This window comes from Triturus cristatus, chromosome 6 (assembly GCF_964204655.1).
Source record: "Triturus cristatus chromosome 6, aTriCri1.1, whole genome shotgun sequence".
NCBI lineage: Eukaryota > Metazoa > Chordata > Amphibia > Caudata > Salamandridae > Triturus > Triturus cristatus.
The window spans coordinates 76,199,147-76,224,710 of record NC_140589.1 but is presented as its reverse complement, the minus strand read 5'-3'; positions in this window follow the sequence as shown (position 1 = coordinate 76,224,710).

Below are 25,564 nucleotides of genomic sequence, written 5' to 3'. Positions count from 1 at the left end.
ATGACCAGGATGCAATGACTCTGTGGTAATGGTTGGGCAAAGAGGGGAGTGCCATTACATGGTGAGGGGATTTACACAGGGGTGGGAGCCCAGGCACTACGCAGTGGTCAGGTTTAACTGGAAATGCACTAGGCGCGGAGACAGACAGTCTGGGCAATAAGGATAACTTGTTGAGAAAACTCCCAGAACTTTCAAGAGAAAGTAAAAGTGAGAGTGATGCAGAACGAACAACCAGAGCAGGACGTACGGTACTGAACCCGAAAAGACTGAAAGATATGTAGTTTTGTTATTTTTCTAAGAGGTAGTCTATTTTTCCTAATTGTTGTGCTATCAACCTACTTCCAGGTTGTGGTGGAAACAGGTATGAAACCCATGGGTTAATCTCTTAAAGCCATACATTTCTGAAAGGTAGACAACATTTTGATTTCAGCAAGGGGGTCATTTGTGTAGATCCCTCAAGGTTTTCCCAAAGAAACTGTCCAACTGGAAGGACACAACTAAGACCTCATACAAAGGCTGGGTCAACTGGGTGACGTAGCTCAGAGGCGCGGATAGCATTGCCCTACAAAACTCACCCTGGAGACCAGCAACCAGGGGGATGTGGAAGTCAATCGACACGTATATAGACTCCTACGAACCCCCGTGAAGCCACTCCGTCTCCCTAGCACCCACCCCCTCCAATGGGGTGTTGGCTTTGACACAGGGCTATCAACCCAAATCAGGCTCACCTTTATAGAACCTCTCTTGTATCCTCTCTTCACCCTTTCTTTCCCATTCTCTCTCTTTCTATCATCCTTTGCCTAATTTCCCAGCAAGTCAATGTAGAGGGGATTAGCTAAACATGTATACCAAAGTACCTGTATTACTGCAACACAAGCTAATTTTGGCTAAACCCCGTAACAGAAATACTTCGAAATCAAAAAGAAACTATCTGTTGAAATAAAACTTATTGAAAATGAGTTGGAAAAACAGTAATTTTTGACAACCTTTTCATCTGTAACTTCTTGTCGCGATGGTCGATTTACAAAAGTAATACACAATTGCGTCGAACAAACATTTCTGGTCACTGCAATATATACGAATTATAGGTTTTCAGAGAACATGGGATTACCAGTGCCTACAACTGAGAGGCATTTTACAATGATTTTTCATTGTGTACAGACTATTCAGATATTCATATGGTAAAATAACAAAGAATTTAAAATGGGTATGAAGGAAACCTATGTATTTCTGAAATGTACACAAGATACTGAGTTTAGGAACAGTGTTTATTTGACACCTCTGAATTTGGGATTACCCATACTGTCATGTGATTCAGGGGGCATTTTGCTAAATGTCTTCTTCTTTGCACACTGGCTTAGGTTTGGAAGCCACAAATGCAGAGAAATCCAAATGATAATAACAAATGTCCTTGTATTCTGTTTCCCACACATCTTCTGATAAAAATGGTACTTCACTTGTATGGCTGGGCCTAGTGCCTGCAACAAAAAATGCCCCACAACCGGTCCAAGAGACATCATACTTCACTCAGCAGAATCCACACATTTTTCACAATGTGGGAAGCTGCTGATTTTGGTCCCTAGGTCAGTTGCCAGCAAGGAAAATTTACCATACTCAGACATTCTGAAAACTAGATCCGCTGGGGTTTTCAGGGTGGTGCCACTCATATGTGTCTCACCGGGTTTTTCTTACCCAGAAGCCCTCACAAACCTCAAACTTTGGCTAACAACACATATTTTCCTCACATTTCTGTGAGGGAAGGGTCTAGAGTCTGTGGGGAGCCACACATTTTTTACCACTCAGTTTTCCCCCACATCTCTCAAGAAAAAGGATACCTCATTAGTGTGGGTGGTCCTACGCCTGTGACAGGAAAGGGCCAAAAACGCAACATGGACAGATCAACTTTGTCCTCTCAAAACCAACACTTTTTTTGCAATTTGGGTAGCTTTGGATTTTGGGCCCTAGCTCAGGTGGCAACAAGGGAAATCTACCAAGCCTACACATTTCTGAAAACTCAGCACTATGGCCACTTCTAGTGAAGGGCTATGGCTCAATGCCATATTAGGGCGCCCCATCCTTTTGCTTGTTTTGGTGCCATTTTGTTATATCCCAGGAGTCCAGTGGGTTTTGTGCCTCCCCCCGGGACAAATTGAGGGCCAACCCCCTGCCTACCCCTGCGGGTCAGAAAAACTGTTTTGTCCCTTTTGGGGTGTGGGCATGGTCACTGCCAGAGTGCAACGCCCAGGCTCCTTTCTTTTGCTCCAAATACCAAAATGCCTGGTGTCTAGTGAGCTTTCTACCCTCCACCCTCCGGGGCAGATTTCGGACAACCTCCCTAATTGGGAAAAACATCCTACCTGCACCCCGGGGGCATGAAGACACTATTGCTTCTTAGGGGCAGGGTGTGGCTCGATGCCAGGGTAGGCCGCCCCATCCTTTTCTTTGTTTTGGCGCCATTTTGAAATCTCTTGTCTCTAGTGGGCTTTCTGCCTCCCATGGGCAAATTGGGGGCCTGTGGGGCAGAAAGACTAGTTTGTTCGCTTTTGGTTCAGGGGTAAGGCCAATGTTGGAGTGGAATGCCTGCACCCCTTTCTTTTGCACCAAATGCAAAATACCTGGTATCGAGTGGTCTTTCTAAACCCCAGGGGGCAGATTTGGAGCATTCTTCCCAATTGGGACACTATTGCCCATTCTGGGGCGGGGATGTGGCTTGATGCCAGGGTAAGCTGTCCGCTTATTTTGTTTGTTTTGGCGCCATTTTGAAATTCCTGGTGTCTAGTGGGTTTTCTATCCCTTCCCAAGGGACAAATTGGGGGGGGCAACCCCCCTTTCTGCCCTAAGGATGGCAGAAACACTGATTTGTCTCTTTTGGGGTATGGGTATGGCAAATGCCAGAGTGCAAAGCCTGTATTCTTTTCATCCCCAAAGAATCTGCTGTGTTTGCGATGTGGACTCCTGCTTTGTCATTGAGATGCCGTCAACGAGGGGCTGGTGTGGCGAGGGCCTGCTTTAGGGATGCGTTGTGCAGCAAAAGTTTGGATGAGGTTGCGGGCTGGGGCGGCGATACGAATTCCTTGTGACAGGAATGTCCACCAGCAGAGACAATGCATTTGTTCTGCCCGGGATTGCGCCGAGCATCAGAGGAGATGCTTCGGTTCTGCTGGATCCACAAATGAGCTGGCATAGCAACTTCAGGTCCACTTCCAAGGGTCCAGGACTGGGGTGGCACAACTTAACAGGGTAGGACTCACAGTTGCAGAGTTCACCGTGTGCTGGTTACAATGGGATAGCCCTTGGAGGCACTTTGGTGGTCATGGGTACAGGTTGCAGGTCCAGTCCTTCTCACCCAGGCAAGAGGTCAGCAGATCAGCAGGGCAGCAGCCTTCCTTCAGGTTAGCAGTCTAGCAGAGTGGCAGTTCTTTCAGCAGGACAGCAGTCCTTCTGCCACTGGGCCGGAAGTATACTGAAGAGCTGATGTCTAAGGTGCAATATTTATACCTGGTGCCATCTTTGAAGTGGGAGAATCCTCTAGAGGATTCCCTTTGAAGTACTCGGGTTTCCTGCCTCCCATTCCTTGGCTCCAGACTAACTACAGGGGATATGCTATCATTTGTGTGAAGGCAGAACACAGCCTATTCTGGTGCAAGTGGGGCTGTGCCTAACTCCCCCCTCAGATCCTGCCAGTGATGGCCCATCCAGGCACACCTAAGCTCTCTAATGTGTGCGACTGTCTAGGAGGAATGCACAAAGACCTTCTTCCAACTACGCCTACTCATGTGACCCAAAGACAGGCTGCAAGCACTAAATAGCTAAGACAGGAAAATTCAACTTTCTAAAAGTGACATTTTCAAACCTGTAATTTGTTAAACCTGTCAGCCTTAAGGGGGGTCTTTTTTTCCTCGCCTTTTTGTTGGTTTTTCTGCACACTTTACTACTGCTAACCAGTGCTAAAGTGCATGTGCTCACTCTTTAAAACGTGGTAATAATGGCTTATCCCCAATTGACATATTTAATTTACTTGTCCCTAGTAAAATGACACAACACGTGCCCAGGACCTGTAAATTAAATGCTACCAGTGGGCCTGCAACACTGATTGTGCCACCAACTTAAGTATGCCCTTTGAACATCTCCCAGGCCTGCCATTGCAGCCTATGTGCAGTTTTTAAACTGCCATTTCCACCTGGCAAAATAAACCTTTTGCCAGGTCTGCACCTTCCTTTTTAATACAAGCAAGTCACCCCTAGGGTAGTCGCTGGATAGCCCAGAGGGCAGGGTGTAGTGTATTCAAAAAGTTACTTTTGAATTTTGCATGTACTGCTAATGAAAAACTCCTAAATCCGCTTTTCACTACTCCAAGGCCTACCTCACCCACAGTCTAATACAGGAGTTATCCTATTACATTTAATAAGATGTAATTTCCAAATGGGAGGAGGTAAGAAGTTCATGTTTGGTGTCTTTGGACTTATACTGAAAAATCCTAGCGTATGGTTAAGTCAGATGTAGGAAAGTAGGATCTGCTTCTTATGGTTACCCCCACTTTTTGCTTCATGTTACAGTTTTTTTGACTAGTCTGACTGAGATCCTGCTAATCAGGACCCCAGTCTATCTGCTTTCTCCCCAAAATGGTATGTCATGTACTTAGGTACACTCCAGATTGGATACTGGGGTACCCTTGTCAGTCCCTAGTATATGGAACCCATGTACCCCAGGACATAGGTGCCCCAGATGCCTTCCATGGCTGAAGCATGTATTATGCCACCCATGAGAAGTCATGCAAAATGGAACTACAGGTCTGCCATTGCAGCCTGTGTAAGATGGTGCATGCACCTCTTACTTTAGATATAGGTTTCCTATATCTAAGGGTCACTGCACTTAAAACCTATAAGCCACCCCTATAGCAGGCCTTAACAATCCTGAAGGGAAGGTGCTTGGTTCTAAGTGAGAGGGTTCCCCTGCATGAGCAGACACCCCTGCAGCCTACGCAGTCCATTCTCCTGGGTTGTCAGTGTATCAGCCATTTACGACATGACATATACAGTGGCATTATGCGATCGTGTAATGACCAACTCTAAAACGGCGGAAAGTAATCATATCATGTTTGGTATCAAACATTGTGGAATCACAACCCCACACCATTAACCGGTGTGGGATGTATGATTCTACCCCTCAGAATCGAGCTTTGTGCGGTCCCTGGTGTTCCAGTTACCAGCCTTCTAGTCCTGGGCAGCGCAAAATGGTTGCTGCCGACCAGAGACACATTTCTGCCCTCCTGCTGCTGAGCCAAGCTTGAGCAGGGGAAGGCAGAACAATAAGCATCCTTTCACAGCGAGTTGTGACCACCTCCCAGACAGGATTTAGTGTATTAGGCCTGGGTGGGTGCGTTTGCCAGCGACCAAAAGTCTGCATGTGGGGCACATTTGGTGTCCCTGTGCATAGTCCAGTTCAAACCAGTCCTGGGATCCATTGGCTCCTGCTCTGGCGCGAAACTGGACAAAGGACAAGGGAGTAACCTCCTCACTGTCTAGACCCTCCCCTGGGAGGGTCCCCTGAATCTGTCCAACCCTCTCCCATGGATACAAAAGGGCTTACCTGGCTGTAGGACCCTAGATTCGATGTGGCCTAGATTCTGAGCCAGAAACTACGGAACTTTGACCGTCTGGACACTCTGGACTTCGCTGGACTAAGTTTGAGCCCAACTTCGTCTCTCTCTCAGTCTGAAGCTTTGTCTGTGCCCGTGCACCATACAGGCTCCGTGCAGGACCTGTGGAGCATCAAAGACAACTGAAGATATCTCCCTTGGAGTTAAGGAGTCACTCCCCTGAAACCGCCGGCCCACATCACAACTGACTGGTCTGCTGCTCCTGAGCTCCTACGGACAACGAAGGCTCCAGCAACATAGGGGATGGGTTTCCAAGTCTCTCGAGGTCCAGGCTGCCCTCACTAAGTTTGAAGTCAGAACCCCTTATGGGGGCTGCAATACCCATATCCCTGTGCACTGAATACTTTTGCAAGTGCATATGCTTGTTGGTGTTTCCAAAACAAGTGCACTGGACTTCAAGTAGCCCCGACCTCTGGCACCATTTCCACCTAAGAACTCTGGCCTCCTCGCACCGAGTTCTCCGTGGGCTGCTGCTTTGTGAAACTGCTCAAGGTCCCCTCGCGACTCCTCTGCCTCCGGCCTGTGGGTCCTCTTGAGGGTCAAAACTGCTTTCCTTGGGCTCCCCTGATTGCTCCAGCCTTTCCCTGACTCCCCTGTGTTTGGTGAGTTTCCTGGATCTTACTGGTCCGAACCATAACTTTTCTTGATCTTCTTTGTGGGTTGCCGCTGCCAAGGCTTGTTGGTGCTCCAGCAGGACATCAACCCCTCAGCACTCGACATCCTTCGTGGGACAGCTCGTATCTGGCTCCTGGTTGTCCTCGACATCTCCTGGTCCCTGTGGCTGCAGAGGCAAGAACTCCCTCTTCGCACCTGAAGCACCCGACATCGGTGGGCATTCATCTACCGAGCCCCTGGGCACTCCTGAGTGACCCAGACTCTGTCTCCTCTGCTTTCAGATACTCTTCATCCAAAATCCACCTTTGGATTCCAACGGACACTGTTCTTCTTCCTAGTAGTGGCTCTTCCGTGAAGTCCTCCATTGAGATCGACGGCGGTTTCCGACACCAATTCAGCCCTATGAACCCGGCTTTCCTGGGTTAGGTAACTCTGGTACTACGGTAACCACGGGTGGGGTGGCTCTTCAACCTCCTTTGATCCAAAGGCCTTCCTCGTATTCCACTGGGAAGGGTCCTTAAACTTTAGAACTGCAACCGCGACTCTCCCATAGAATTGTACGGCGGCTGTGGACGTGTTACCACACTGCACCCGTCCTCCGTGGGGTCCCTACTTACTCACCTTGGGTGGTTCCTTGGGGTCCCAGCGATTCTACAACCTCTAGACACTGTCTTGACTCAAGTCGTGGTTCTTATACCACTATTTTAGTATATGGTTTGGTCTCCCCCGGAGCCCACTGTGTATTAGTGCTACTTATGATTGTTTCTGTGCTACAGTATTATGTGCTTTGTGTTTATCTGCATGTAGCAGATACTGCGAAGTATTTAGAGTGTGTTATAATAATAAATACATATTTTTATTACTACTGTGTGGTTCTCCTATCATTTAACCAATACAATAAGATTGCATCCTGGTCAAATAAGCTGCTTGACTTTCCTTCAAGACTAAGCCTGAAGGCTGCTCTCCCCAGCTACCACGTGGAGAGCTTTCTAAGGTTACCTTTGACCTTTTAAATCACCATAATGGTTGTTTGGACTGGTACAAGGTGCCCACTTTAACTAATGAACAGCATATACCAGGCCAACTTCTCACATCAGATATTAAATTACAATTATGAAAAATGCCACTTTTAGAAAGTTTATATTTTTCTTGGCTTAGCCATTTAGTGCTGGTACCTGGGTCACATGACTGGGTGTAGCTGACATTTGCACTTTGTGTATTCCTTCTAGACAGCCACACACAATATGGAGAATAGGTGTGCCTGGGTGGGCCATTCCTGGCAGGATGGGAGAGGGGAGCTGGGCACTATCCCACTTACACTTGAGTAGGCTGTGCCCTGCCTCCACACAAAGGGCAGCATACAGCTGCAGTTACTCTGGAGCCACGACATGGGAGGCAGGACGCCTGAGGACTTTAAAGGGAAACCTGTAGAAGCTTCTCCCCCCACATCAAAGGCACAACTGGGTATAAATACTGGACCTCAGACACCACTACTTCAGTACACTTGTGGATACTCTTTCAGGAGAAAGTTCTGCTGCGCTGCTGAAGGACTGCCCTGCTGGATTACTGCTTTGCTGTGCTGAACTGCGGCCTGCTGCTCTCTTGCCTAGGTGAGAAGGTCTGGACCTGCATCTCTTGAAACCAGAGCTTAAGAGTAAGGAGTTCTCAAAAGGCCCCCAAAAGAATTCCCAAAGGAATATTGATAACCTGTCCCGGTTTGAACCCAAGAAACAAGCAGGCAGGGAGGTTTGTCCCCCAATGTACTGAGGGTTACAAATATGGGCACTCCAAGGGAGACTCCAAATCTCCCAAGTAGGCACAGCCCCTCACTGGTGGGCAGACACCTAGGTTGGCGAGCGTAGCGTTCGGGGAAGAGATGGTCCCAGTTAGCTTTGGGAAGCAGACAGAGTGATCCTAGTGTCCCTGGGGGATGAGGAGATGGGGATGAGGATGGACACTTGAACCCCAAGACAGCTTTAGGCAACAGGTTCATCCTGGTCTTGGTGGACCATGCCACTCACTACTCAGAGGCCATCCCGCCGAGGTCAAAGACTGCACCTGCAGTGGCCAGGGCCCAGATCGGGATTTTTACCGATTTGTGGGGCTCCCCAAAGATGTAGTGTCTGACAGAGACACTACCTTCTTGTCAGCATACATAAAGTCCATGTGGGATGAGTGTGGAGTAACTTATAAATGGACCTAAATGAGCTCATGAGGCATAAGTGGGACATCCTCCTACCATGCTTTCTTTTTCCCTACAGAGAGGTGCCATAGAAGGGAGTTGGATTTACTCCATTTGAACTCCTCTATGGCCACCCTGTTAGGGGACCTCTTAGACTTGTCAGAGAGGGGTGGGAGCAAGTTCCCAGAAAGCCCCCTCAGGATGTGGTCAGCTACATGCTGGTCCTCAGCAACCAAATATTTCACTCTAGAGGGTTATAACAAAAGGAGTGAATAGTAGCATCCACATCACCACTCCAAAATATGATCCTCACACAAAGTAATGGGACGCTGGTTCAAACGCAGCCAAAATATATCCTTAAATCAAGGGGAAAAAAGGAGAGGGGGAGTCTTTCTCTTAAAGACGAGAACCCTCACTCACCCAAGGGTGACATGCTTCATCATTGGGTCCCCTCTTGCACACTGCAACCGCAAGGTATACAGTGTGGGCTACGACTCTCTCAATGGAGAGGAGCGTGAGGTGTTTTGTAAGGTTACCAATTTAGGCAATGGGAGTGAGGGGCAGAGTGCAAATAAAGAGCAAAGTGTGTATTAAAACTAGCTCCTGGGTGACTAAATTTAATACATGTCCCCATGGTCTAGGATTAAAAAGATAGTGACATACAGGACGGAAAAAATGTCCTATTCGTCAACGGTCAACATGTTTCTGCCAGATGACTAAAAGTTTGCGGCATTCATCCAGACCTCAAATGTTGTCACTCTGCTAAAGATTAGTGAAAAATAATAATATATTTATAAACCATACTTCATTTTTATGGTAGTTACGACAAAGGTACCAGCTGCAGTCCGTTCCAATGTCTGTAAGAAACAACAAACATGAATGTCAGTTTCATTATTACTTTCTACCATTGTAACTCCCTTAACACCACACACGTGATATTCAATCACACACATGATTTTGAAACGTGAAAAGAGAACACCTCAGCAACTAAAGGCATCTCTACTACTGGCCAGTCAAAAAGTTATGAATCGGTGGTATGACCTGAAGGCCTCTCTGGTAGAGTTTCAACCTGTTCAGAAAGTGTGGGTCATGGAGCCTGTGAAACCCAGAGCTCTCCAAAACCGATGGATAGGCCATATGTGGTGAAGGAGCGGAAGGGGATGTATACCTACCTGGTGGATCTTAAGACCTCTACATAACCACTGAGGGTGCTACATGTGAACTACCTCAACCCACACTTTGAGAGGCCCCAAATAAACATGCTCCTGGTAATAGATGAAGGAGCAGAAGAGGAAGCATGCTCTTGGTGAAAGATGAAGGAGTGGAAGAGGAACCTGACCTCCTGTCTGTCAAGCTCACGATGGGTCAGTGAAGGGTGTCAAACTCTCCCCCACTCAGACCCCAGAACACCAGAGGGACTCACGCCAGCTGCTGAGGCAGTTTTCCCCTCTGTTCTCCCTCTCCCCTGGACTCATTCACCTGTGCAACCATGACATTGACATTGGAGACAGTCCACCTGTTAAAAATAAGATTCCCACATTGTCAGACAAGTTGAAGGCTAATATCAAGGAAGGGGTCTCCAAGATGCTGGTGTAAGGAGGGATTGCACTCTCCAACAGTCCCTGTTGGTCCTGGTACCAAAGTCTGTCCCACGGGTCACCACTCCAGAACTTAAGTTCTGTGTGGACTCCAGGGAACTCAATTCCATCACAAAGAATGGGGTGCACACAATCCCCTGAGCTGATGGGCTCATCAACAAGCTGGGCACTGTGAAGCTTGTGAGTACCTTTGATCTTACATCAGGATACTGGCAGATTGTCCTGACTGAGGGTACAAAAGAGAGGTCCGCATTCTCGACCCCAGAGGGCCACTTCCAATTTAGGGTGATGCCCTTTGGCCTAAAGAATGCCCCTGCCACCTTTCAAAGGTTGGTCAACAGAGTCCTGGCTTGAAAGGAGGTATTCTGTGCCACCTACCCGAATGACATAGCTGTCTACAGCTCCATCTTGGAGGAAAACCTGTATGACCTCCAGGAGATGCATCTGGCCCTGAAGCAGACGAGCCTGACTATCAAAGTAAGTAAGTGCTAGATAGGGCAGGTTCAGTCGTGTATCTGGGCCACATGGTGGGTGGGGGCAAGGTGCAGCCCCTCCAGAACAAGATTGAAACTATCCTGGCCTGGCAACCCCCTAAAAACACAACTTGTGGTGAAGGCAAGGCTTAGAGTTGGGATGGGTGTGGGTGGGAAATTGAATGATAGGGGGCTAGGAGAGGGATAGATAGGGTGGATGAAGGGAAGACGTGGGAAGAAATTAAAAAGAGTGATAGGGAGCAATGTGGAGGTAGTTTAATGGAAGGAGGAGAGAGAACACAGGTATGCAAGTAAGCAATTTAAGATTGGAAAGAGTCTTGGTTAAGAATATCTGTATCTACATTACAACAAAGAGCTTGGATCAGATGTAGTCTGGGGGCCTCATTTAGGAGTTTTTGCTGTAGGGCAGCGCTGCAGGCCTTCCTGCTGTGCTGCCCTACGGCAAAAGAAAAGAGCAGGAATGTGCCGTATCTATCAACGCATTCCTGTCCTTTTCCCCAGCGCTGGCGCACAATGGGCTGCTGTGCGCCAACGCAGGCACCTTTGCACCATGGTGCAAGGGTACTTGGGTTACCAGGATGATTATTTTTGTGCAGGAAGGGAAATCTTCCGGCACAAAATCAATCACAAGAGGCGTTTCTCCTCTTTCTATGTGTGCTGCAGGCAGCACACATAGAAAAAGGAAAAAACTAGAAGAAATAAAGATATTTCTCCTCGTTGGGCCTCCCTTACGCCATTCCTGGGGAAGGGTATGTTTTTGGCACTGCCTCAGAGTTACGATTGCTCATAAACTTGGGGCAGTGTCAAAAAGCCATGAATGTTGCTGGGAACGCCCCCAGCAACACCCATTGCACACCCCTTTGACGCAGAAAACTGCGTTAAAGACAACTATATTTACAAGGCAGCATTAAACCCAAAAAATGGCTTAGTGCTGCCTGGTAAATATGGAGCAAGCTCCTGCACCACCTGAACGGCAAAAAAGTGACGCTCCGGTGCCGCACGGAGCCTCATAAATGCGGCCCTAAATGACTAAATAGATGTGTCCATAGTAGACGGCGGAGGGACTGAAGGGTGAGTTCAGGTTAAGACAACATACTTAACTTTCTTAGATTTTTTTTTTTAATTTGAAGAAGGTTTTAAATTAAAATACTATTTCAAATATAAGGTAGGTTAGGATGGTTTCAAACGTCAGCCTTGTAGTTTGACAAATTGTTCCAGATTGGGGTTACTTTTACCCAGTTTCATGGTATCCAATTCAATGACAATAAAAGGCTGAATTGGACTCGCAAAATGTGCACTGATTTGATTTTGTGAAATGACCTATGTACTAAAGATTGGTTCACAAATTAACAAATTGCAGGGGTTGCAGAGTGACCTTCCTGCTTATTATGATTCGGGAAGTCTCAATTTGCAATCGCAGGGATGGTGGCCTGCAAGTGAAGTCGTAAACCATTCATACATACCATGCCAACTAGTAATTTGGAAGGAATGCACCTTTTAAGGCATATCCAAATTGCGGTTTTGTGTGGATCACTAACTCCATTTTGTTCTATGGCCAAAACCTTTCAGAATAGCAAAATAGGGTTAGTACATAAGAAATAGGGATTCCGCAGCTGCACTCTGTGATTTTATGTTTTGTAGGGTTTACAGTAGCAACATCCCTTAGCACATCTGGCTCTAAATGAGCTGATGATGAGGCCTTTATCAGTATAGCAAGAAGCTAAGTTATAATCCTACTGGAGACTTATAAAGCCTTGGGAGGGATCTGAACTTCATCAATATAATTAGAATGCCATTCCGGTCACACTACGCATGTTTACTGGCCCATTGAATTATGCAATTTGTAGCACAAGGCCTGTTAGACCTGTCAGCCCTTTGGGTGGTCCCTCCTCATCATTATTTATTTTGTCCCATTTTGGACGGAGGCTTGTCAGCAGGCCTTTGTGAAACTGAAGCAAGCCATGTGCGAGGCCCCGGTCTTAAGGGCCCCAGATTTTTCCAAGGAGTTCATTGTCCAGACGGATGCATCGGAACATGGCATTGGGGCAGTGTTATCGCAACTCAATGAAGAGGGTCTGGATCAACCCGTGGTCTTCCTATCCAGGAGACTACTTCCCAGGGAACAGAAGTGGAGTGCAATAGAGCGTGAAGCCTTTGCCGTGGTATGGGCTCTGAAGAAGTTGCGGCCATACCTGTTTGGCTCGCACTTCCTAGTTCAGACCGACCACAGACCCCTTCGGTGGCTGATGCAGATGAAGGGGGAGAATCCCAAGTTGCTAAGGTGGTCTATCTCCCTACAGGGAATGGACTTTCAGGTGGAACATCGGCCTGGAGTGGACCACGCCAATGCAGACGGTCTCTCAAGGTATTTCCGCCTTAGTGATGAGAACTCCCAAGGGGTTGGGTAGCTCTCCCCACTTTCAGCTGGGGGGGACGCGTGTTAGACCTGTCAGCCCTTTGGGTGGTCCCTCCTCATCATTATTTATTTTGTCCCACTTTTGCCTCAAACCCTGTTATGAATTTTTCCTTTTTGGGAACCACCAGACTTTTTAGTGTTGATGCAGGGTCAGGGAGCCATTTTCCCTACCCCTGGAACTTCTGTCTGAGGGCCTGTGACACAAAATGGTGGCCACCTGTGACATCATCAGAACCCACTGGAGATTTCTAGAACCTTCTGCAACATTCTGGAACCCTGTGACAGTGAGAGGCAGTTTAGAATGTTGGGAGGCCATCTCAGAGTGGCAGTTGGCAACTGACTGGAGAAGAGAGAGGACAGAGACAGAAGGAGGTCGGAGTAAGGCAGCAGAGGTGGAAACCAGTGCTTGGAGTGGGGTCCAGAAACCCACCCTTGATGCTAGTCTCTACTGACCAAGCCCAACCTAAAGCCCTGTGTGGGACCAAGTCAAGAAAAACCATCTTAAAGAACTGAACATTTGAAACAGGCCTTAAAGGAGAAGAACAGCCAGTTCCTGACCTGTTCAGCAGTGCCCTCCTGGAGTCCTGACGTCGAGAAGCCTGGAGACCTGGGGCCTGAGGTGGAGAAGCGGCGCTGACAGAAAACAGACGTCGTACCCGGAGCCGCCAGAGGTCGAGTGAGGGCGCCGACGGAGGTCGTGGAGAGTCACCGGAGGTCGAGTAAAGAGTAACCCGAGGTCGAGTGAGGGCGCCGACGGAGGTCGTGGAGAGGCGCCGGAGGTCGAGTCGGGAGTCACCTGGGGTCGAGGTGAGGCGTCGACGGTGGAGTGAAGTCCGCCCACCGGAGTCGCCGGAAACCGAGGTGAAGCGCGCCAGAGGTCGGGAGTGGAGATCGCACTCTGGAGACACCAGGAAGTGGGGAGTCCGAGTCCCTGCGACGCCGGAAGGCGACATCGAGCCGAGGCCGACCAGCGACATCGAGCCGAGGCCGACCAGCGACATCGAGCCGAGGCCGCCCAGCGACATCGAGTCGAGACCGCCCAGCGACATCGAGTCGAGACCGCCCAGCGACATCGAGTCGAGACCGCCCAGCGACATCGAGCCGAGGCCGCCCAGCGACATCGAGTCGAGACCACCAAGCGACATCGAACCGGAGCCGTCACACGGCGTCGACACGGCGCCGAGCGGAGCCGATCATCGTGAAAAGGGCAGTAAGTGGTAGAGGGGGTATCTGAGGCCCTGTGGAGCCCTAAAAGACCATTCTAGGGGCTAAAGGGGTGTTAGAATCAGCCTGAGGGTGCCAGGGGTGAACTGAGACTGGTACAGTGACCTACATAAAGAGCTGTGTGGTTTGGAGGGTCAGATCTGTAGTTTACTCTTGTTCTGCCTCAGCTTAGGCCCCAGCCTTGACCAACCTAGGTGGGATACCCCCATGCCAACCAAGTGTCCTCAAGTGGTGTATGGGCAAAGTAAAACCAAGTGACCTCATGTAAATGATTTGAATTGTCACTGTAATTGATTGCTTGTCCTTATTTATTTGAGGTGCTTTATTTATTGTCATCCACTATTTATTCCTGCACTATATTTATTGTCTGACTGTATTTATTTGCCATCCGTATTTATTGTATCTCTATTTATTCCTTGCTTATTTATGACCTGAACCTATTTATTGAAATCCTGAAGTAGTATTATTTATTTGATCTGCTCTTTCAAGAAAAATCTTATTGTCTTGTATTTATGTAATGAAACCTGTAACTAAGAGAAAATAAGATAAAGACATATATATTTTCAACTTGACTTGCATAATTTTTACGGTGTAGTGTCGTTTTTGGAACGGATGAACGCATGGTTATTGTGAGGGTGTGACGTACGCTTAGCACGGTGCCTGACCCCAACCGCTCGAGCCAGGCTACCCTTGTGCTTGGAAACCTGGTGACTGCTAACCTGGTTGCCCGGTTTCCAACAAGGCCGGATTAGCCTGGGCCTCCTATTGCAGAGCTGTTTGTGCATTTTACGCAGCAGTCATATTTCACACTCTTGCTTGCTTCATCCCAACTTATTCAATCAACAGTTGCCCTTCTGTTGTTCTTTGATCAACCCATTTATTGACATTATTGCACTTTTAGATTAATAATCCATACAAAACCTTCTTCAGGAGAATTTTTATTTTCACATGTGGGGGTTCTTCTGATATGACGAATGGGTGCTGGTTGGTGTCTCAAATAGGAATTATGTATTTTTCTACTACAGAAAGTGGTACTTGGGGAATGTTAGATGTAAGCATATATATGTTCTTGCTGGGTTTGGGGTGGAATCTTAAGATGTCATGATGGAATGTGGGCTTGGAGAGATTCTGGGAGGCGGTCGGAGAGGCCGTGACTGAGCTGCAGTAGCATCTGCTTGCTACTACTTAAGTCATCACTGCCTGTAAAATAAAGAAGATTCCTGTCAATGAAGGTTTGGTTTCTCCTTGTCATACTACTAAACAGAGATGCCAGATTCCAGTTCTGTGGTATGATCTCATCCTGCACTTTCTGGTAGAGTAAATCAGAAGATAATGATGTTACATCATCATAAAAGCAGATAATACACTCACATGCCGCCAAGAAACATTTGGAAAAATATCTTGATAGAAGAAAACAATCCAAGCAAAAATACATCTCTCTATCAAAGATAATCTTTACCCATTATTTAGATTGTTGGCCCATGTCACACAGTGCTGACATTTTCAAGTATTGCAGTGCCGCTTTCCTGAAGGCATAGAGCCCAAAATGTTTGTTCATATTTTGACTGAACGATGTGTGGCCATGGTACAGGCACAGAGAGATGGCTACAATGCAATATATTTGCCTGTGAGTAAGTGGATGTTCAAAGAAAATGCTACCAGCCTTTTTCTACTGGCTAAGTGCACTACTATTCCCATCCCAGAGTCATACTAGAGGAAACTTTGGGGGCATTTGTGGACCGATTGCTCAACCACCCACTTGTTGCAATACCCACTTAACTTTTGGAGCAGACGATGACCTACAACCAACTATTTGTTGACGCGGCTATTACTTAGCCTTCTTGGATGCTCAAGGTGGGAAGCCAGAGAGAAGCAGAGGGTCTGCTATCTTTGAAAGCTCAGACATTCTCTGGTCCTGGAGGGATGTCTTTTTCCAGTAGCTGTCCAGTTTTCCAGATGTCTCAACCAAAAGGTCGCAGGTCAGACTAGACGAGACCTGTTTGGACTGGTCCCAATGCTTTGTGGATTGTGCACGGAAAGAGCGCCGCATCTGTTTCTGTTGCCAGCAGCAACACAAGAAGAGGTGGAAGGGTTGTTTCACTCGAGCAGCTGGAAACTTACTCTGGAAAAATGAATGGGGTGGTCACCTCTCAAGCCAACCATGTACAAGAGGTTGTGGGGAGCAACGGCTGGGAATGTGTGCATGCAAGATGATATGAGCTTTGGCCTCGTTACTCTATATCACTGCTTCACAAACTTTTTGGAACCACGTCCCAATTTTTAGAATGTCCAACTTCCATGACCTGCTTAGCTGTAATGGACATGAGACGGGCAATTTTTTTAATGGAAAGCTTTGTGTGGTAGTCACTTCATTTACAGACACCATATTTTCTACTCAAATGGGCACTACATTTGCACAGACATGCTGTGTCATTGATAAACTATATTGTGCACAAATCATAATATGTGGAAATTGGGTTTCAGAGAAAATTATCACTTGTGCATCACCAAGTAAAGTGTCTTGAATTTATCCTATTGAAGTCTCTTTCCACCACACTTCAGAATTACAAAACATTTACATACAGTTCATTTACAGGTATTTACATTTCATTGTGTTTTGCAAAAATACTGGCATCCTACAGCCTTTCCTTTTATAATCTCTGTACGCCAGCAAGATTGTCACACAATTTATTTTACTTCCCTGTCCCTGACTGCAAAGTGAGAAGAGTTTGTACACACCAATCCCCATGTTAAAAAACAATAAGCAGCAACTTTTCAGAAGACCTAGCCTGACTTTTGACATGTCTATTTGCAGGCAGCAAATCTTACAAGATAAATACAGAGGGGCAGATCTATGTTGGAGTTGCGCCACTTTTACGCCGCCATTGCGTCACTTTTGTGACGCAGCGGCGGCGTAAACCCTGCGCCACGTTGCGCCCTATTTACATCGTGACGCATCTATGGAGATGCGTCACGGTGTAAAGCCCTGCGCCACATAAAACCTGCGGCAGGTTTCATGTGGGCGTTTCCACGCAGGGGGGCGTTCCGTCGCAGGAACGCCCCTGAAAAGTGACTCAGTGATCTATAAGATTTCACTGAGTCACTTTCCAAACGCTGATGCGTCAAAACCCTGTGCCTGCTTGAAGCAGGCGTAAGGCTTGACGCACCATGTTAGGTATGGGGTAGGTTGGAACAGCGCTGAAGTTGCGTTGCGCTTGCGACACAACTTCAGCACTGCGCCAACCTTACGCCAGCAGATATGTCACGCATCTGCTTGTCCTTGCGCCACGATGCACCGCATTGTAAATGCGGCGCATCTGCGGTGGCGCAAGGGCAAACTTGCGTGACGCATCTTCCCTGGCGCATCCCTGCTGATTTGCAGAGATGCGCCAGGGAACATAAATCTGCCCCAGAATTTAAATGTATATTTATTTACTACTTGAAATCGACTGGCGACACACCAGTGGGTTGCAACCCACAGTTTGAAAAACACTGCTCTATATGCTTATAGGACTCCTCAGCGGCGTGCAATATCCTTATAATGAACAGCAGGGCATACTTTATCCCACACATATCTAATTCAAGGAATTATATTTATTAGGCATGTCCTCAATGGAAAAAATGGAGTATCCATTAGAAGAAATGCACTCTACATAAATATACATGTACTGTCCTATTTACTGGCATGTTGCTGCTAAGCATGTGTGTGGAAAAAAAACTAGGATCTCACCATAATCTACACAGGAATGTGAGTCATGTGGAGGCAGCAGGCGTGTACAAAAAAAAGAGGAAAATGAACAGAATCAGTGTTTTGATTTCTCCCAAACTCTGTTTCCATGTTTATTTCCTCCTTCAACCATCTACGCCTTAGTGCAGTGTGCTCACACAGAAAATAAGCAATTACTTTAAGGTTTTCTGCATGCATACTTGACTTAGATTTGTTTGACATTTTAAAAACGCTGCTTCATTAAATATTATGAGATTTGCACAGCTGTTCATATCTGCTGTAAAACCTGATCATGAATAGGGATATGAGCTTCAAGCCGTCGTCTTGGGAAGGGTTGCGCCATAAGCCGCCGCCTCCTTTCCCCTTTTTCGCCAAGGTCCCTCCGCGTGCACCATCCTGGCCTCGTGCGTCATCTCGCGCCTCGCGTCCGGCTGCCATCCCATAGCCCACTCAGGCCCTACCTATTGCGCGCGCTCACTGCCACGCGCCGTGCTGCGCATCGCGAGTCAGAAGGCTTCCCATTCCGAGCTCCAGAGGCGCAGGACGCACTTCCCGTTGACATAAAAAATACATCACGCCTGTCTTCTTTTAAGAGGAAATGGTCGGTTTATTTTAAAACCTGAATGCAATTATAATTAATTGATGATATATTTTCCTTGCCGCAGCCATTCCTGTCTCTCCTGAGGATGCCCTGGATGACAAGATGCGCGCTCTCCGGGGGTCCCTGCCGCCTAAAATAACCTTTCAAACAATAAAAGTGCTGAGAGCGTAATGGGAGCCCGCGGCTGGCGTTTAATGTATATCTGTTCGGAAAGGCCGCGCTCCTGTCGGTGGCGTGCAGCGGAGAGATCACCTGGGAGGCGCCGCGCTGGTTAAGTGCTCTCTGTCACATGGCGGCCTCCGCGGAGGGATCCGCGGTGCCGCACTGGCGCCCACCTGCCCGCCTCTGGAAGGTCCACTTTGTGAGAAAAAGCAGGACAAAAACATCATTTATGCAATGTCTCCGGAGTGTCCCAATAGCTTAGCAAGAATGCCATGGGCCCTGGTGCAAGCAATGCAAATGGCATTTTGGCTGCTGTTAGGGTAGTGGAATACAGTAGTTATTCGGGTTCTATGGGCACTCAGGGTGCTGTGTCCCGGTGCCACTGCATCTGCGGCACCAATGGTACCCTCGACACTGGAGTGTCCGCGCAATCCTAATTCAACACAAACTCATTAACAGGATTTTTCATCCAAAAATGTCGTCAGGTAAAATCTAGCGCAATATGTGTGGGAAGCACTCCACTATTCAGACTTTTACAGCTCGGAAGGGGTGGAAATGGGCTGTATGACCAGGAACTAGTGAGCTGACATGCCTACCATTGGTTCTCAGGTAGAGGGTCCCACTGATTTTGCAGTCGTATTTCCAAGCAAGTAAAATATATCCATGGGTTCCAATAGAACCACCATCTTTGCAAACCTTTATCACCCCCTACAAGGCTTATTCTCTATTGGCCTTGACTGGATCACCCTTTAAGTATCTGAATGCATGTTTATGATACCCCTGGCGTGCGTAGATTGTAAGGTTATAAGGTAATGCATCATTTATAAGGGTGTCTTAGGTCACCGAGGAGTTCTATAGCATGAAGCTCTTCACTGCGTACTGATACTAAAAAAAAAAGACACAAGGATCATGGCACCCCGACTCACGCCAGCACCTACACCTCTACCCTTTGACCATTGCGCTATTCCTGTCAGAATAAGAGGGAGAAGGAGGTTCAGGCTAGGTTCGTCCTCCTATATCATTAAAGTACACTCAATTGATCCATAGAGAAATTAGCCTAAGTCAACAGACAGTGGGTTCACCAAATTGGTGAGCCTCAACAATTTAGAAAAGAAAAATGCTTTTCTAGAGTCCCCTCACTCACCCAGGGTTGCCCCTAGGTGACATGCTTCATCATTGGGGCCATCCCAAGCATCTACTGCTTGGGGTGTGCTACGACTTGCGAGATTTACGTAGGAGCACTTTTTTATGTGAAACTATGTGTTGTGCAGTGTTGGGGGAGTGGTGTTTGTGTTAGTTAAAAATACCTAACTAGTGAGTTAACAATTTATTCCTACTCCTAGCTGTTAAGATAAAAAGGGGTTAATAACAGGAAAAATATAACTGTTATGTGGTTATATTGCCTATTATTTTGTCAACATGTTTCGAGGTATTCCCTAACCTCTTCTTCAGGACAGCATGGGATCCAGCCCCACGTGTACCACTCCGTGCAGAAACCTAAATTAAGGTGAAAAATTAGACTAATAACGTGCGCCTATTGAGCGCACTTGGTTATATACATACGGTTATTGATGAACACGTAGTATTTATATGGTAGCACTAATATGTCCCATGGTCTATCTGGGTGGAGGGGCCTGTAGGACCGGTTCTCGGCATCCCTCCGTCAGTGTGACCTGTAAGTCCCAGGCTCGACCGCTATTCCCACAAGGATCCTTTACTAACTGAGTGCACACCGGTTCACAACTCATAACCTTAATTGGGTGCAAATTACGCCCCTGGACCTCGGCTTCACAAGCGTGTACTGTACCTCATCCTTCAGCCCTATCCCTGTGAGACTCCCCGATAATAATCCTTCATTTTCACTGACCCTCCCTGGGTCTTACATTGCTCCAGCACTACTCTAGTGTTACTTACACCCTGATTGTGGTTCATAAATATGCCACACCCTCTAGCAAGCACTTTTGTGAAAATAAGCAACTTGGTCCTGAAGATGACCTGAAATCTGAACAGGTCAAAATGCCGTCGACATTGCAGCACAATCTAGGGCGCCATACTCATGCTTCCCACAAAAATTAATTGTACTCATTAATGTATGAGAACTAGTAAGAGTTCATTGTATATTTTATTGTTCTTTTTTTGTGCTGTTTCCCACTGTATATAAACCCTTCACTTGTCACTTGCACCGTTCGCTTTTTTCACAAGCACTTGTGCACAGTTTTGTACAAGTTACATGACATTTAATGTAACAAAATGCTGTTGTTTTGACTTTCTTACCAAATATACAAAAACGATTTTGGCAATTATTGTTCTTTGATTTCTTGTCTCCCTCTCCCTTTTTCTTCCCCCTCCTTTGCAACATGTTATGTGCATGATTCTCTGGAACTGGCAACTAAAGAATACCTGTTAAGACATTGTTGTATGTTCCATACTATTCACCCAGGTCTCAACTGGGTATATGGGTATCCTCCTGTGGTTTAATAACTGCACAAGAATCTCATCAGCAGGAAAATCCACCTGCGCCTTGATAACATAATGAGGTACACAGTTCGTGATTTACACTGGTGGTTGCAGGTGGGGCAGGGCACCTATTTATGGAGACCTGGCCATATTTTTCATTATCAGATTTTGACCAAGATTGAGAGAGAGAGAGAGAGAGAGAGGAAAGGGAGAAAGAAGGAGGAAGAAAAATACAGGAAAACAGTGAAGAAGGGAGAAAGCATGTAGGAAATTGGGTCTGCAAAATTGATATAAAGAGAAAGGAAGTCTGTGGTCATGACTGAACGAAGCCTGAGGAGGTGTCAAGGCTAGGTAGTCTGGATGTTCAGCTTCTAGGCATCGCTGATGATGGGCTCCTAACACAACTTTTGGACCTGTGCACCTATTTATTGAAGTGTAGAACTGAATATAAATAACTGCATGCCAGCAAATCTTCCGCAGTGTGCGCCATACCAACATTGCGCTGTGTAAGTAGCAGTGTTGCGCAAATCCAAGGACAGCTTCCACTTATTTGAGTTGCACAAACCTGTAAGCTCTAGAATGAAACACAGTTATCGTAGTTGTCAGGTGACCGAGGTAGGAATGGACTGAAAACAAAGGTCATCCTAGGCGAAAATATTCACATAAGCCCCACGCTGCAAGACTTCGTGGCAAGAATTCGGTGGGTCATGGCCGTCCATCCTGCTCTGAAATCAACCACCTACCTTGCTGTCCACCAGGAAAATGCCAGAGTGGCAAAAAGGCCTTTCCAGCCTTAGACTGCGTGGACTTTGCCTTTCAATTTTAATAGATTGGCTACACTAGTGTAAATATATCCTACTGTCCTGGATTTGGGGAGAGTGTTGTGCACTGTATACTCATTCTTGAGGCACGAGTGACTCCTGCTCAGAGCTCTCCACATGTGGCCGCATGTTACGTAACTGTTTCAGTCCGCGTATCCTACTAGGTACTCTAACTGCATGTCCCCGGTGACTCCCAGCCATAGTAGCTGAGCTGCTCCTCGGCATCCTACACTTAGTCTCATTTCCGGTGCAGATGATTCAAGCAGTGGGCATACACTGCAGTTCTAAGATCTTCTGCGTCCTGCTGCTTTCACAGCCCATACTGCTAAAGTTATAACTAGCATGAGCAAGATTGTGAAAATGCAAGTTTAATGTGTAATTTGTGTAATTTTAGAAAATAGTACAAATGCGATTCACATCTTTGCTGGTTGGCTGCATAAAAATTGCATGTAAGGGCATACTTCAGTCACAAAAATCCTTAAAGATATCAGCAGGGACTAGTTTCAACAGCTTACAGCTGCTGCTGCGGGCGGGTGTAAGTTAGACATCTGCGGCCAGCCATGGCTTCAGCCAGCAGAATAGTGCATATGTGGGACCGACAATGCGAAGAACTTTGGGTCATCATCGACAGCAAACTCGACAAGATGACCAAGTCCCTAAAGATGCTGTGTACGTTTTTTCAAATGGCTCCATTCAACACCTGGAAAACTGTTAAGCATGTCCTTGTTACAAGCAAACTGGACTACGGGAACACACTCTATGCCTGGTTCAACAAACAAATCACCAGAAGGCTGCAGACCAGTTAGAACTCTGAAGCCAGAATCTACCTATCACACCCCACTCATATCACACCACACTTGAAGGAGCTCCACTGTCTCTCCATACATAAACTAACACAATTCAAACTTCTTACCCACACTTTCAAGGCACAACATAACACTGTCTCAGCAAACTTCAACAATTTCATCTAGTTTCACCCACCTTCCAGACACCTCTGCTCATCCAGGCTCCTACTTGCTCACATCCCACAAATACGGAAAACTAGATTTGGCGGCCGAGTCTTCTCCTGCATCTCTACTAAAGCGTGGAATGATCTGCATCTACACATAAGAGCCTCTTCCTTCCTTCTTGAAATTTGCAAGAAGCTGAAGACCTGGCGTTTTGAGTAGTCCCACTAGGCCCTAGGATTGGCTATACTAGCACATTCTCTGCACAGCATACCCTTGTAGGTTATAGAGTTTTCTAAAAATCTGCATAACATAACATAACTTATGGTTTGGCTGTGTACTGCGATTCAGAGATATTGGGAATTTTTAACACAAGATCTGACAGGGTTCCTGGGCTGGGAGGTGCCTCTCGATCCCATACATGTTCTGCTGGGCGTCACTGATGGATTGGACGGCTCCAGGGCTGAGAAGCTCTTCCTCAACACAGCATTGGTGGTCGCCAAGAGGGACATTGCTGCGCATTGGCCGGACACTGCTCCTCCCACTCTAGGGCGCTGGTGCCAGGGGGTGGATTGATGCGCTGCGCAGGAGCGGCCTTTATATGTAGCCAGGGGGTGTCCTGAGAAATTTCGGGGTACTCAATGACTGAAATGGAGTGGTCCGCTCTTCAGGTACACGTGGATATGCTCTTATTGATTTCCTTATGTAGCCTTGATGTCACTGCGATGTGTTTTTCTCCCTAGTCTGATAATGTACATGTAGCTCTGAATGGTGCTGTTTGTTGTTACATCCAAAACTCAATAAAATTGGTTGTCAAAAAAAAAAAACATAACATAACTTGCAGCTTTGCTTTTCCTGGGTGTGATTATAGACCTTCAGTTACCAGCAGTGAAATGACAAGCGATTTAAAGGAATGATACATGAGGATGGGCCACTTGGGAGCTATGGCGATCCAGGTGCTTTGGCCAGTACAGAGAGAAACTTAGATATTAGAGAGCGAGATTGAGTAAAACAGAAATTGGATGTAAACTTTTTTAGGACAGTCAAGTAGCTGTCAGGTGTTCTGTATCACTGACCATATGTGTGAATATTGTCTGTTTAGGCTTTGCCTCCATGCAGCTTCAGCTGTATGTTGTGGAAGACATATTCTCTACAATATATTAAAATATATGCATATAGTAGAATTTAGGTCAGCCCATCGCTCATCATTGGCTGTTTTTCTTGTCATTATTATTTGCATGCTTTTATTCAGTACCTTTCCTTCCTCTTCTTGTATTTGTTCCTAGCTTGGAGCAAAGCCTCTTTACCATCCTTTTCGTTTGATGACTTGTAACCTTCCACTGCTACAGGGAACTACATTTCCCTTCTGTCTTTACCACTCCATGAGAATGCATGTATTTTCTTTCTCTCTCCCCTTCCTCAGAGTGCTGCTTCCCCTTCTATATCCCTGGCTCCCAGGGCTCTGCTTGCTGCTCTCCCATCCCCATGTCCTCTATTGCTGCCCTCACCCGTCCCTCTTTGTTATTTTTCAATGCCCCCCTCCATTGCTCCTGTGTGCCTCTCTGCTTGCTTCGATCCAAATCTCAGTGCCTCATTGCTCCTCTGTCCCTCCATGCCCAGTTTTGTTTTTTAAATTCTTAAACAGTTTTAGGAGGTTCTAACAGCAGCAACTTGCCACAGGGTTACTCCTTTTGGTAAATACGCTTTCATGTACGTTTTGTTTTCCTTTTTTAAATTTACCTTTCGAAGATGAGCACCCACCATCTTGAATGGTAAATTTAAAAAAGAAAAGAAATGGCCACTGTGTTATGATGTATGAACGGATAAGCATGCACTTGCATACATCATCTGGCAGCAGACATGTTTGCTTTTTTGGCTGATGCTGTTCGACATCAGCAACAAGCTTTATTTTCTTTTTGCAGAATCTGAACAGCATTGGCAACGTGCACTGGCATAGCTAGATTTTCTGTACAAAAATATCATGCCTTTGGGTGTAGACTTTCTTCTATGAACTCTAATGAGGTGATACATTTTAGACAATACTTAGGATACAATATTCATGTCAATCTGTATTGGAACTGTGATATTCTGGTAGCACATAGTGATAGAAGGCCATGCCTTCAGGTCATCTACGAAAACCTTTGCATCCTGGTACATGGTAATGAACAAGGGTCACCCTACCTGCTTGTTGGCTGTCCACCACTCGCTAGGGCTGGCTGGAAGCAGGGGTCAACCCCTGCGCATCAAAAATACCATGCCTAGGCGGTGGCATGAGGACTGTATGATGTTGCAAAGCATACATTTACAACGCATGCCTTTACAACGCAGTTTTTACATCGCAACATCCTTTACAATGCATTCTTTTACATCGCATTCTCAGAAGCTACCTTTACAACGCATTCCATTACATCGCATTATACCTTTACAACGCATACCATTACAATGCATACCATTACATCGCATTTATGGTAAGTGTTGGATAGTGTAGGGGTAATAATTACTATTGTAACTCAGTGAGTGCAACAGTAGGGTAAGTGTTGGATAGTGTAGGGGTAAAAATTAATATTCTAACTCCAGTGAGCGCAACAGTAGGGTAAGTGTTGGATAGTGGAAGGGTATTATGCGTTGTAATGGTATGCATTGTAATGACTTGCGATGTAA